This window comes from Alligator sinensis, unplaced genomic scaffold (assembly GCF_000455745.1).
Source record: "Alligator sinensis unplaced genomic scaffold, ASM45574v1 scaffold609_2, whole genome shotgun sequence".
In the NCBI taxonomy this organism is placed as follows: Eukaryota; Metazoa; Chordata; order Crocodylia; family Alligatoridae; genus Alligator; species Alligator sinensis.
In genome coordinates this window covers 68,790-80,085 of record NW_005842090.1, presented here as the reverse complement: position 1 = coordinate 80,085, position 11,296 = coordinate 68,790, and the positions used below count along the sequence as shown (strand labels likewise).

The following is an 11,296-nucleotide window of genomic DNA, read 5'->3' as shown; positions in this document are numbered from 1 at the left end:
AGGAATGCCATTTGAATGTGCACCCACTTGGGAGCAATTAACTCTGGAGCAATAAGCTCCACAGTTTCTTCAGGCACAGCATGTGGAGCCTAGGTAGAGCAACCCCACAAGTCAGTCTGTCATCCCAGGGTGGTTCCCGCTGGTGCAGTGGCAGAGAGGCTGGCTAGGGCATGAGGCAGCTTCAGCGCTGGGTGAGCTGGCAAGCAGCCCCTGCACTGAAACACCCTCATGCCCCAGCCAGCAAGAAAGCATCTACACATGCACTGCTAAACAGTTTTTTACAAGTACTATCCTGCTGCGGAGTAAATTAAATTACTCCAGGCTAATTGGGACACAAGTGTAGATGCCGAGACATTTACTGCTAAACTAATTAGTCAACTGCACAGTAAACGTCTCGTGTAGATGTGCCCTGTAGTAGTACACTGAACCTATGCGCTAGGAAATAAGTGACTAGGGCAAACCTATTAGACCTTAGTGCTGTCATTAGCCTTTCTATATGTTATTTGACAAGCATTACCAGAGGTCTATAACAAATACCAATTGCTATTTTTCTTCTCCACTCAGCTGGAGAAACTGTTGTTGCTGTGATGCTGCTATCAGCTAGCCAAACCTTATGTCAGCCTCAGAAAGGCAAGATTACTCCCAACACAATCTTCAAAAATAAGCCAGTTCACAGCCACTATGATGAAAAATGTGCATCTTCTTCCTCTTGGATTAACTAAGAATCGGAGCAGGACAATAAAAAGAAGGGATCTTTTCTGTGTGCTTGTTTATGCTTTCCTAGTATTGTCACACAATATATTTAATAATCTATGTTGCTAGACACCATAAATTTGTTGTTAGATTTGTATGTGCTCTTTCTAGCCTAACATGATTTTTTTCCACAGTAGATGCCACAGGACAAGATATGCCAATGATACTGATACCCAGCATCTAAAGATGTAACTATCACAGTTTTGGTGCCCTGAGCAAAATTTTGGGAGGGGACACAAGCAGTCCTTTACTGCACCTAGAGCAACCCTGAAACCCCCATCCATAGAAGCCAACCTGGAGAAACCCCAGCTGTTCAGTTTTAGGAGCTGGATGCCAGGATACAGCAGAAACCAGTCCAGCTCTGCGCACCCTGCACTATCCAGCTCTAAAAGCCAAGTTGCAGCAGCTGTGCACCACCCAACTACCTATGCATCTTACTTGCCCCGGGGACTCAAAGACTCCCACTGATCCTGCTTCTGCTCTAACTCCACTCTTACTGCCAGGCACACAGGGCTGTTCAAGTGCTGCTTCTAAGGTTGGGGGCTCTAGTGCTGCTCTAGAAGTGGTAGAGAGTCTGGGAGAAAGGGCAATCATTCTGGTATTCCCTCTAAGTGCCCAGGACTGGTGCCCCTCTCTTCCCCACCCCACTTATGCTACTGCCAACATCCATAGTACGATCTTACTCTGAAGAAACATGCACAATTGACTATTTCTATGGTATATTATAGATAAATGAATCCATGTAACACCTAATCTCTGCGTTAACAGGGCAAATGCAATGAATGAGCAGTGAAAGACATCTCTTTGAAACAAAAGATCATTCTTTGAAAACCATATTTGGAGTGGTTTCATAGTTTCATAGTTGACCATGGGCAGGAAAGAATGCTGGGGTCAAACGACCCAGACTAGGTGATGGTCTAGTCCCCTTTTGAAGACGCCCAGGGTAGAAGCAAGCACCACTTCCCTTGGAAGCTGGTTCCAGATCCTAGCCGCCCTGACTGTGAAGCAGTGCCTCCTGATACCTAGCCTGAATCTACTCTCAGTCAATTTTGGCCATTATTCCTCGTTAGTCATGGTAGTGCTCGGGGGAACAAGGACTCTCCCGTTTCCTGCTGGACCCCCTTGGCCAGTTTGTAGACGGCCACCAGATCCTCTCTCAGCCTTCTCTTGTCGAGGCTGAACCGTTTCAGGTCCCATAGCCTCCGCTCGTAGGACCTGCCTTGCTGCCCCCTGATCATGTCAGTGGCCCTCCTCTGGACCCTCTCAATGCTGTCCACACCTCTTCTGAAGTGCGGTGCCCAGAACAGGACACAGTACTCCAACTGCGGTCTGACCAGTGCTGCATAGAGGGGGAGTATCACCCCCTTGGACCTGTTCATGATGCATCTGTGGATGCATGACAAGGTGCGGTTAGCCTTCCTGACTGCATCCCCACATTGGTGGCCCATGTTCATTTCGGAATCAATAATGACTCCAAGGTCCTTTTCTGCCTCTGTGCTGACGAGAAGGGAGTTCCCCAGCCTGTAGGTATGCTGCTGGTTCTTCCTCCCCAGGTGCAATACCTTACACTTGTCAGTATTGAGACCCATCCTGTTCTCATCTGCCCACCCCTGTAACCTGTTCAGATCTAGTTGCAGCCTGTCTCTCTCCTCCAGCATGCCCATTTCTCCCCACATCTTAGTGTCATCTGCGAATTTGAACAAGGTGCTTTTCACCCCCTCATCCAAGTCGCTGATGATGTTGAACAGTACGGGCCTGAGAACCGAGCCCTGAGGGACCCCGCTGTGCACATCCCTCCAGGTCAAAAAAGACCCGTCCGCCACAGTCACCTAATTTTTTAATGAGAATGGGGTGAGAGACAGTGTCAAAGGTCTTCCTAAAGTCCAAAAAGACTAAGTCCAACACTATGCCTACATCTAAGGATTTTGTGACCTGGTCATAGAAGGCCACCAGGTTGGTCTGACAGGACCTGCCTTGAATGAACCCATGTTGGTTGCCCCTAAGCATGATATCCCCTGCTGGTCCCTCACAGATGTGCTCCTGTAGTTTCCTGGGTCTTCCTTCCTCCCTTTTTTGAAAATGGGGACCACATTGGCCATTTTCTAGTCCTCTGGCACCTCTCCAGAGCACCATGAGTGCTCGTAAAGCTGTTCCAGGGGTCCCGCAATGACCTCTGCTAATTCCCTCAGCACTCTGGGGTGGAGATTGTCAGGACCCTGCCACAGTCCCTTAAGTGTTATGTCTTCACTTATAATTTCTCCTCCTTTTATGTTTTGTTTTCACTTCAATTCTAGCACAAATAAGAGGGGAGTAGAAGGGCTGTGTATTTCCATTATGCCCATTTTTGCATACCTGGAGAGAACCAGATTGCACACACTTGCAGAGACAGGAAATATCAGGACCCAAATTTCTCTTCTTTTCCTTGACTCCATCTCTTTATATTGTGTCCTGCTTTATATACGAACACAGGATGGAAAGAGGAATTTGGGTCAGTCAGCCCAACCTAGCACTGTTGCAGGCAACTGCATCACATCCCATTACATCCTTCTTATAAACTGATCAAGAGCAATTCCTCTGTTTACTTGATTAAAAGATGAGGGTTTTTCCCCCCTATTTAACTTGGAGAAAAAGGCCCTCACTTTACAAGTTGAGTATGAGGCCACTGCAGGGACTCAATGAGGGGAGATGAGGAGGACAGGCAGCTGCTTCTGCACAGCAGCTGAAGCCAGGACCAGAATTAGAGCAAAAACCACAGCTGCTGCTTTCCCCCTGCTGCTTGCTGCCTCTGAATCCTCTGCCATTCCTTCCCCACAACCTTAAACCCCCACTGTCCCCTGCACTGCTTCTCCCTTTCTCCCCCACCCCACATTGCATACCCCATTATTTTTGCTCTCTGCTGGCAAGGTCTGTCCTTGTTGCAGCCTGGAGAACAGAGAACGTGCTCCAGCCTGGCCCTGTAACAACACTGCTGGCTCCACACTACTGCTACCAGGCCAGGCTGGAGCAATGCTCAGTGCCCCTGACTGCAGTGGGGACCAAGCCTGCTTACATGGAGCAAAGGTAAGGGAAATGAGTGGAGGGACAGGCAGAAGGGGAAGTCACAGGGAAGTTGGGGACGTGAGGCTACAGGGGTAGAAGCAGCATGGAGGTGGGAGGAGGGGGAGACAGGGGAAGGGGGATTGGGGGCCTGAGACTATGGGGAGTAGAAACAATGGAAGGGGCCAGGCAACAGGGGCTGCTTTTCTCATTGGCTTCTCAACTGTCTCCATACTGCCTGGCCCTTACCATCTGCCTTTCTTCAGTCCGTCAACCACTGCTCCCTCTATTGCCTGCCCCCTTACTACTCCCCCCATCTGTCCTACCACCTGTTCCCCTACTGCCTGTTCCCCACCACCCCACATTGCCTGCCCCATGGCTTCCCCCACAACCTATCCTACCATATGTGCCCTATTGCCTCTCTCACTGTAGGTCCCTTCCCATTGACTGCCCCACTACTGACCCCTTCATCACCTCTCCCCCTGTTGACTGTAGTAGTGGGGTTAGAGAGGTGGGGGCAGGGGAGAGAATTTAAGATGACTCTCCAATAAGTAGGGGAAGAATTTAAGATGATCATCCAATAATTAGATTCCATACATGGAAAATTGTACCTTTTCCTTCTATAGAATCTGATTATTAGGGGGATTATCTTAAATTCAGGGTCATCTTGTTTTGGGGTAAATACATTTTGGGGGGGGGGGGGTTGTATTGCAGGGGTTTGTCAGCCTGAATGAGATCAGGTAGGGAACAACAAGACAACTACCTTTATTGTATGAAACAAAAGACTTAACTGAATTCTTCAAGCAAAATAGTAGGCAGCAACAAGAGATGAACACAGATTAACCCCACCTACTGACAGGAGTGCACACGCACATGCGCACGCACACAAACACATGCTCATACAGTATGTAACAATTGTTTTGCCCTTCCCTTTCTAACTCTACAAGACTCTTTAGCGTGTTTTCTGTATTACAATTTTTTCTCTCTGTCTTTTTCCTTGATGATAAGAATAGTTTTAAGAAACCTCATCTGAAGGACACTGTATAATAATGACCTCTGTTGCATAAAATAACACATTGCTGTAGAAGGGAGAAGAATTAGAATCCATCTTCAGAAAAGACATTCTTGGATGAAGGATTTCATTTTTCCAACAGCATTCATGGAGTTAGAAGACTCATTTTGTAATTTGCAGAATGTGTTATCTAAATCTTCCTCTGTAACAGCCAAAAAAAAGCTCAGGCTGAAATTTTGTGCCCAACTGAAATACATTATGGTTATGCACTTTTAATCCTATAATGCTTATCTCCTTTACCACCTTTGGGGTGTACAGATTTACCATATCATCAAAGGCAAAATTTAAAAAAACCCAATCATTTAATCCCATAAATAAACATTTGAAGAACAAAAAGACTAGTTTATGACTTGAAGGAACACTACTAAGCTAATCACTTGCCCTGCAGATACGACTCTCTCTTCATTACTGCAAAAAACGTTGTTATTTTTATGTGCTTTCATTTTGCGTCAGATGAACCCAATAAAGTGACTTGACAGTCACATTTAGATCCAAAACGGGCTTGTTTCATAGCCTGAAACCTCAAATTATTTCCAGGCTTTTTCAGATGTCAACCTTTGTAAACGTGTAAGGAGATAACAGCAAATATCAAGGTTTTGAGGGAGTTGCAGTTCTCAGATTCTTGAAATGTTCATGTTTATGCTACATTAGTAATGTATGTTCTGCATCTATTTTTTTAAAGATAAATGTAAGACAAATGCCTTTCAGGGGCTAAAGAAATGAGAGAGAAAGGATGCTTTGCCATACTCCTTGGGCTAGGACATTCACGATTTGAAAACTAGTAGAACATTTTGGACAAATGTGGGTGACAGGGAAATTCCAGGTAGCACTGAGTAGCCTCAAACTTTTCTGTCCGTTTTGGCGCTCTCACAATATTTCTTAAGAAAACAAGTTCAAATATAGACATTTAAGATGTTGCATTCAGATATGGGGCCAGAGTCTATTTCACCTATTGGGCACACAAACAAATGCATTTCGTGTGATTCTGTTCCTCCCTTCTTAGGTGCCTGAAAACAGTAAATGCAAGAGAAAAGCAGGTCTTCCTTCTCTTCCTCCTCGTGGGTTAGGGTTTTTGTTTGTTTGTTTGTTTTGAGATTCGTTTAAGAACAAAATGATCGGCACAACTATTATATCACTTATGGAGAAATATGAAATCCTAACTAGACAAAAAAATAAAATTAATTTTTAATGCCAGTCCCAATTTTTAGTAGATGTAGTGTTTGGATTTAGAAATACCTAACAGTCTTTTCACATAAATTATATTATCTACATTAAATATAAATAGAGTTTATAATCTAATGGTTACACATGTGCACATACACACACATATATATATACACACAATTCTTTCAGATTTTTCACTAGACTGCAATTGTGCAATGGAGTATCATTCAATATTATATTCTATTATCTTGTAATATGTTTCTAGAAAAGCTTTATTTGAATCTCTGAGTTGAAATACATTTGTTGTCCATATATTGGTTTATTTTTTCTCAAGTGTATTTAGCTTCTTTTGAATAAAAACAAAATATTGTCATGTAAAGAAACTGTCACACATACAATGCTATTCCTTTATGACAAACTTGTCCAAGAGTCTAATAATCAGTTAAAATGGAGGGTGGGAAACCATCAAGCACTTTGATTTTGATAAAACTTTCATCTGTTGGAAGAACAACAAATTATCTAGGATTGCCATTTATTCTTAAAACATTGCTACAAGTTTCTAAAGAGGAAAAAGAGACCTGATAAGGAATGGTGTAGGGAGTTGGTATATAATAGAAAGAGAACGGAAGCTGTGTGAACTGTTTTATGAGCATGTTAGGTCGGTTTGGGGTTTTTTTGGGAGGGTGAGGAGCGGGTATAAGTCTTTTGAAACAAGTTTTGTATTTTTTACTGAAATATCCCATATGAAACATGCCATGTCTTGTTTGTGTCCAATGACTGAAGTATTATTGAAAAACAGCTGTCTTATTGCCACAATAACCCCTGCTTAATACAGGCATAACCAGCAGGGTTTGCATCCTGGGCAGACCCTGCAGGAGAGCGTGGAGGGCTGCATGTAGGTTTCATGAGCAGGGGTGCAATACTTTGAATCAGGCTGGAAACTCCAAAACAGTCCCCAGCTGCACTGCTCCTGCTGCTGCTGACTGCCACCACCATGTGCATTTCCTTTCGCATTACCTCGCTCTTGCTCTCTAAGCAGCAGCGGCAGGAAATTCACGAACTAGCTGCTGCTACAACAAGAGCTTGTGGGTGGAGTGTTTGTGTGGATGTATGAGAGTGTGAGTGGGAGTGGGAGTGGGTGAGCATAGAAGTGAGTGAGGCTCCACTCAGAGGCACACAGGTGTGTGTGTGTGGGGGGTGGGGGGGAAAGGGGTGTGGGTGGGCGCAGTGTTTGTGGAGTGTGTGATTGTGTGTGGGAGAGCATATGGTTGTGAGGCTTGCCACTGCCATCCCTTCCTGCTGCAGTCCCCTGGAGCCTGTGCTGGGCCATCTGCACCTAAGTCACTGCCACCTCCAGGGTGCCCAGAGGGGCAGCAGTGGCGCCACAGAGCAGACAGTGGTGAGGAGGGGGTGTTAGGGTAGCTTGTCATATTTTATGCTTTAAAGTTGCACCCATTTATAGAGTGGTGAATTATAGCATTGTTTAAAGTTTTCTTTTATATACAACCTAAAGTTCTGTATAGCCTCATTGTTATCTGAACTTTTCATTTTGCTGGTGTTTGCAGTATTAGCCGGCCTTGTTTCTTGCAAACAGCTTCTGGCCTTGAGTTTGCTCGCATGATGTTTCTTTCCTTTTTCTATCACTGTGAGAAGTTTTTCTAACACAACATAGTAAAAGTTTTGTTACTAGCTCAAATTAACTGAACTTGGCACTAACCAGATGAATCAGAGGGATGAAGTGATTGGATATGTTAATGAAAGGTAAAAAAAAGGAGACCAATGGACAATGCTTAAAGTAAAACACTGGAAAAAGGCTAAATTAAGAGGTGTGCTCGTAATGGGGCTGTTGAACAAAGGAATATGCTGACAGGATTAAATATGAACAATATGCTGACTGCAGAGAGACTAATCTAAAACAAAGAATTATCAAAGAAGTCAAGTTAAAGAAAAGCATAAAAGGGGAAAGCAAAAAAGTTGTGTGTGTCATCGCCATCATCATTTACATCATAAATCCAGCTTTCAACACCTGTCTGGATCATCCCAGCCAATGACACACCCTTTGCTCCAGGAACTGAGTGGCCGTCTTTTCTGTGAAGCAAAGTAACATCTGGGATTGGGTGAGATCACTGTACTGTTTTTCTCTCCCTGAATATAGAAACTGTTAAGAGAATACTTTTTGTACTAATAAAGTTAGACTTTGATTTTAGGACACTGAGTTGTCTGTTTTTATATTTCACATTCCATTTAAGGGTTAATTGTGCTTTAACAATCCCATAGCACTATCTGCTGGTCAGTGGTGTGAACAGAGGGGCTGCTTTTCCCCCACACTGAGCAACAGCTTCTGTCCTGCACTGCCTGCCACTGCTGACCCTGGGTGGGCAAGCCCAGAGGATGCACAGGGAGCACAAGGTTGGGGCTGTGCAGTGGGGCTGTGCAGGTCCCCACCAGTACAGTGGGGCTTGGGCCAGTGGTGGTGGCAGTCAGAAGGAGCTGCCACTGCTTAGAAAGGCAGTCCAGCTGTGGAGCTGCCCCAGAACCACTGCTTGCCCAGGGACAGCGGGACATACCATGGCTGGACGGTGCCTGGGCCAGGTGGGACCAAGGGACCCACCATGGGCTGGATAAGGACTGCTAGGGGCCAGATCCAGCCCACAGACTGTATTTTGTCCATCTCTGCTCGAGCATCTCATATAGATGAGACAGAGTCTATTTAAATAACAGAGATGTAAAGAGGGTGGCTTTTAAACTTCTCTAATTTTAAACTGTTACTCTCACTGAACCCAAACCATTTCCAGCTGCTGTTTTCCTCAGTTAAATGTGCCATATCAGTATAAAAAGAAAAAACCACACAATAAATGGAGAACTGTTCCTGGCATTATCAAAGGTCATTAATCTGGATATGCTTTCATTCTAAGCATTTCTGTCTTCAGTATTTAACTGCTCAAATCACTTTGAGCAGTTAAACTGAAATATGGTATGTCAGCATGACAAAGGCACCTTCCAGACCTGGTACTATTATGGCCCCGCCCTCGTCTCTGGGCAAACTGCCCACCTTGCTCTTCTGCCACATCTTGTTGATAAATTATTATGATGTCAAATAGGCCAGAGACTGCCTTCATGTGCCCAAATGACCATGGGTGATCAGTACACACTCTTACCATCCCTACACATGTCCCATGCCTTGATGATGTCTCACCATGTGATGATACTCTGGCTCAAGGCCAGGCCAAGCTGGGCACACAGTTGTATCTTTATCATACTGCCCGCTCTGGGGCCACACACACGCCACCCCTTTCTCACCGGGGCTTCTTGTACTCCACTCGTTCTCACTTGGTGTGGCAGCAAGGATCACACTTCCCTCTCAAAGGAGATGCCAGAGATCCAGAAAAAGGGCCCTGAAGATAATAAAGAGTGCCGGAGAGGGTGCTCTGAGCACAAACACTTACCTTACAGCAGACTGGAAGCAAGAAAAGAAGACACAGGAAGATCAAAGATACCTAGATTTATTAGCTAGTATCAGTTCCAGTTGGCTGAGTGCAGGATGGAGAGCAGTTAAAAACCACACAACAGGAGGGGAGGGATAGACAGAAACAGAGAGAGAATGGAGAGCAGATCAGAGGAAGTATTTTGGAGACTGAAATAGAGACAATGCCCTGGGAGGGGTAAAGGAGGAGAGTAGGAAAACTCTCTCCTTTTGAGGCTTGGAGGAGTTTCTACACTTACTGGGATCAGGAGACAAGAAGATGTGATCAGCAGGATCTGGCAGAGCAACTGCTGTCCAGCTGGGGAACCTGTAAGGACATAAGACAACTAATTGTGAGTGGCAGTGGTGCAGGATAGGGGCACCTGTGAAACCAGGGACCCCTGGATCTGCAGCCCACCAAAATTACTTATAAGAAAAATGTAGGTCAGGAGTAAGAACAGTGATAGATAACCAGTAGCCTTGGGTTCACAGAGTCATGTAAAAAAAATGGATCCAAGTGTGGTAAAAATTTCTAAATTGACCAAAGGTCAACAGCCATTAAGAACAGCAAGCCTCCCTCTTTTTTTACTTTTTTTTCACCAAGTCATGGCAGAAAAGATTGAGCAGACATGCTGAGTAAAATCCTTAATTAGAAAATCAACTGTTAACTAGGAGCTAGCATGCTTCAAAACCCTGACCATTAAGTAAGCAAACAATTTAACTAGATTCTCCACTTACACCCAGTCTTTTGCATACTGCCTATTCAGGCCACACGTACACCGCCCTACTCTGTGGAGATCCTCAGATTTCTCTCCACCCCTCAGTCAGCCCTGGTACAGTCTTTTGGGCCTCTCCTGTGACCCTCACCCAAACGGGACTGAGTGACTGCTCAACTATGAGCCTGCTTCTCCCCTGCCCCCTCACCAGACCACTATACCCCTCTCTTGGGCCACAACTCCACCCCTTTACACTAAGGCCTGGGATCTTCCACCCCTTAGGACTCAGCTGCTCCTCCCAGAGCTTAAATGGCCCACAAGTCTGCCCTGCAACTCTCAGGTCCCAGGGTCTTACACCCCCTTGGGCTCAGGTCCTGCTTATTCAGCATGCCTGGCCCCTACTCCAGGGTCCAACACCCCATAGGCCTCAGATGCAGCTACCCTACATGCTGGCCCCCTTCTAACTCTCCTAGTAACCCACCCAAAAGTGGGAGCAGGGGCTTAGGTGCCCCATCCAATGTTACACCGAGGAGATTCTCAGTCCTGGTATTTATGTGGCCCTGCCTCCCTAGCCCAGCAGGGTGCAGTTTTAGGTCATGCCCAGGACCAACAAGACCTCCTCCTTCCCCATAGCCTCACCCTTACCTCTAAGATATTCCTGGAACAGGAGCTCCACCACACAACATTACTCCCCCACTGGCTGACCTCAACATGCTCTGCTCTTATAACAGCTCTCCCAAAATGGCCACTCTCCAAAATGGCCACTTTCATTAGCCACCTGGCAGCTCCCTGCTCCAGCCCTAAAGTGACAGACACCCTAAAGGGTTTTCTATCAAAGTCAGCCTGGATGCCTCTGGTGGTTTTTATTTTCAATATGAGAATTTCAAAAGGGGTCTGAAAATATGGTACTGTTTCATTTACCAGAACAAACAATATAAACTGGGAGAAATTTTGGACTCCCTTTGCAAGCTTTAGGTAAAGGGAAGAGGACTAAACTATCTCAAATACAATTTGGAAGTTAGTTCTTAGCATGAGCTGCTTCTTTCTTAAGTTTAAATGCTACCTTTTGAAATGGCTAAAATATTTAAATAG

At 45.3% G+C, this 11,296-nt stretch overlaps 1 long non-coding RNA gene across 1 annotated transcript in view; it reads right to left on the bottom strand.

Annotated features, from left to right (window-relative positions):
* Window positions 1-10,927, bottom strand: part of LOC102374231 — a 61,481-nt gene extending 50,554 nt beyond the window's left edge. The window contains exons 1-2 of the long non-coding RNA XR_323869.1: window positions 10,850-10,927; window positions 9,749-9,816 (exon numbers count right to left, since the gene is read on the bottom strand). This is a non-coding gene — a long non-coding RNA (uncharacterized LOC102374231). The remainder of the gene's footprint in view (window positions 1-9,748; window positions 9,817-10,849) is intronic.
* Between the last annotated feature and the right edge of the window lie 369 nt (window positions 10,928-11,296).